We start from the raw sequence: 3369 nt of genomic DNA, 5'->3' as shown, positions 1-3369 counted from the left end.
CTTATCAGCATATGAGGGGATATCCAAGGGTCTAAGTTAGGCTCTCTCTCTCTCCATTTGATTTGCATGATAATTGAAATTCATTATTTTTCTTTTATGTTTCAAGTTATTTCATTTCTTATGCTTATGAATGAATCTTAGTTTAGTTTGGATTATTATATGAGGGAACAATCAAGGGACTAAGTTAGTCTTTCTCTCTATTTGAATCTGAACAACAATTAAATTTCATTCTCTTGTCTTTATTTCAAGTTTCTAGTTTTATGTAATCAATGATTTCTTTTCAATCTATAATATTGTAGGGAAGGACAACCAGGACCTCCTCAATCAGGAGCCTCTTCCCTTACATATTATATTGAATCGTAAATAATTTAGTTAGACAGATAGTTAGTTTCCTACTCCTGCATATATTTTGCTGGCATCATCACAAGCTTACGAGTTTCCCTGGTTGATAATTTAATGAAAGCAATTTAAGCAATTAAATTGCCCAACATTTTGGCGTCGTTGCCGGGGATGGTGCTAAGGGATTAGGCATTAGGAATTTAATTCAGTACTAGTATTTTTCTTTAGAAAAACTAACTTGTGAAACCTGGTGACAGCAGGATCTTCACAAAGGAGTTCAAGTTTGAGTTTTCTGATGTTTTAGTATTTAGCTAGTTTTAAAGTCAGTTTTTTTAAAACCCCCCCTGCATAAATAAAAACAAATCAATTGATTAGTATGCTCTCTTCCTGCGCTTCGTGCGATAAGGAAGATCAGAAAATCCATTGATTTAGTTCGAATAAAAATACTCTTGCTGAAAAATTAATCTGTGACATGACAATAAAAAAATTTGTGAATGAGAAAAAAAAAAACCTTTAAATTTTTAGATGAAATTTAGTTTTTTTTAATTTTAGAAATAAAAATTTCCACAAATAATAATAATATATGTATCATATATATACATATTATTATTAAAAAAAAAAAAAAAAAACTAACCATTTCTTTTGTTTTTTCTAGATATTTAAAAAAAACTAACCATTTTTTTTGTTTTTTTAGATATTTAAAAAAAATGCAAAACATTAAATAAAAACAACATTAAACACAAAACAAAATAAAAATAAAAGATGCGGAGTTCGATCAAATGGACCGAGAATGGGACTAGGACAATTTTCTCTTGTTGCAGGCGTTCATGGCTACTGCGGCGCATCATTTCTTACCATTTCTCCGTGACATGCCTGCGTGGAACGCAGGAGGGCTGATTTTCCTTGCGATTTTGCACATGGGGCCAGCCGAGGCCTTGTATTATTGGGTACATCGTGTGTTTCACAAGGATATCCTCTTCCAGCGGTATCATTCCCTACATCACGCTGCGATGGTTTTGCAGCCTCAAACAGCTGGGTTAGATTCCCTCCGAAGGCTATTGTATAAACAAATCCTGCGTATTCACATTGGAATTCGAGGGGGATGGCGATGGGAGCAGGAGGTGGAGACACAACATGGGTGGGGAAGAAACCGTTGCGGCGTCTGGGAGGCATGGCAGATGCCCTCTCCATTGCTTCCAATCTTGGCTTCTCTGTTCCACAGGAAGATGTGCAAAATTTGGGTAATGTGACAGGTCTTACTGATAAAAGTGATACTTTGATAAGAGTTTTGAGAGACCTTACATCTGTGCAACGTAATTTGGAAAATTTGCAAGTAGAACTGCAAGGTCGACAGGATGATAACAGTGTGGCACATCTCACCCATGTGAGTGAAATGAAAAAAATGTCAAAAGCTTGCTAAGACCACTTCTATACTGAAAGATGTCATTCAAAATAAGGATCGAATCATAGCACGTCTTCAGCAGCCCTATTCACTTGATTGCCTTCCAGTTGAAGCAGAGTTTCAGTGCCAATTTTCAGAGTTGTTGCTTAAAGAAGCCAGTGATTATGGAGCCTTAACTACAGCTGGGACGACTACCTTTCTAGAGCATTTTGGGCTGACGATCATCATGGCAGTTCCCATGGTGGGAGCCTCATGAATGGGAAGTGCATCCTAATGGGTTTGATGACATTATTGGCTCTGAAAAAGAAGTTCTCCGCAGCAATGGCGCTTCTGGCCGAGAAAACTGTGTCCGGACGGGAATTCAAGGTGAAGGATCTGTCCCAGGCGGATTTTGGGAGGTTGGAAATTGAAATGGCCGAAGTTGAGATGCCTGGATTGATGGCCTGCAGAGCTGAGTTCGGCTCCGCTCAGCCTTTAAGGGTGCCCGGATCACTGGGTCTCTCCACATGACCATCCAGACCGCGGTGTTCATTGAGACCCTCACGGCTCTGGGTGCTGAGGTGAGATGGTGTTCCTGCAACATTTTCTCCACGCAGGACCACGCCGCCGCGGCTATTGCATACCAAATAAAACAGCGCTGCGGTGTTCGCTTGGAAGGGGGAGACACTGCAGGAGTACTGGTGGTGTACTGAAAGGGCTCTTGACTAGGGTCCAGGCGGTGGCCCTGATCTAATTGTTGATGACGGTGGTGATGCAACTTTGTTGATCCATGAGGGGGTCAAGGCCGAGGAGGAGTTTGCCAAGACCGGTAAGGTGCCAGATCCGGAGTCTACCACGAATCTGGAGTCTCAGATGGTTTTGGGATTGATCAAAGAGACCATCATTGCTTAAACCAGCTTAGGAGGGCAGCGCTGAAGCACTGAATAGTTGATAGACAAGCTAGCGTGGATTCACAACGCCCTTCTTCAAAGTTGCAGCACCTTTGCCCCACGGAGAGTTGAAACAATTGTTGACAAAGTTGCAGCACCTGTGTTCCGTGGAGAATTGCGGCACCTGTGACTCGTGAAGAGTTGCAACACCTATCTCCTGCGCTCAGAAGGTATATGTGCCAAAATAAAATAATAATGGAAAATTCTCAACGACTGGAGTACGTGGAATCCGTTGAATATGCTTAAGAACAGATATTCAGTTGTAGAGCCCGGTTTTAAGGGGAAGATCAGATTTGAATACGGTTTGTTGTTTTTTTTTAATTAGTTTTTTTTACAACTAAAAAAAAATCTAAAAAAATCAACATAAATAATAAATTCAAAAAAATTTGTTTTTAATTTGTTATTTCAATAAAAATAACGAATATTTAGTGTGTTGATAAAATCAAAAATAACTTTGCTTACGGATTGTGGATTTGTAATTAGTTTTTTTTTTTCAACTAAAATATATATATATATATATATATATATATATATATATATATATATATATATATATATATATATATATATATATATAAATCAACATAAATAATAAATTAAAAAACAATTGTTTTTAATTTGTTATTTAAATAAAAATAAAGAATATTTTGTGTGTTGATTAAAAAAAAAAGAGAAAATAAGTAAAAATTTCCTTTTTAT

At 37.5% G+C, this 3369-nt stretch overlaps 2 pseudogenes; both read left to right on the top strand.

Moving 5' to 3' along the window:
• Positions 1-1441: 1441 nt before the first annotated feature.
• Positions 1442-1997, top strand: LOC149171321 (AUGMIN subunit 2 pseudogene; annotated as a pseudogene).
• Positions 1998-2056: 59 nt separating this feature from the next.
• LOC149171320 (adenosylhomocysteinase pseudogene) lies at positions 2057-2632 on the top strand (annotated as a pseudogene).
• Positions 2633-3369: the final 737 nt, after the last annotated feature.

Source organism: Pinus tabuliformis, chromosome 4_2 (assembly GCF_031772625.1).
Source record: "Pinus tabuliformis cultivar Carrire ecotype Pingquan chromosome 4_2, CPIR1, whole genome shotgun sequence".
In the NCBI taxonomy this organism is placed as follows: Eukaryota; Viridiplantae; Streptophyta; class Pinopsida; order Pinales; family Pinaceae; genus Pinus; species Pinus tabuliformis.
Note: the sequence above shows the minus strand (reverse complement) of the source record. Positions and strands in the feature narration are given on the sequence as shown.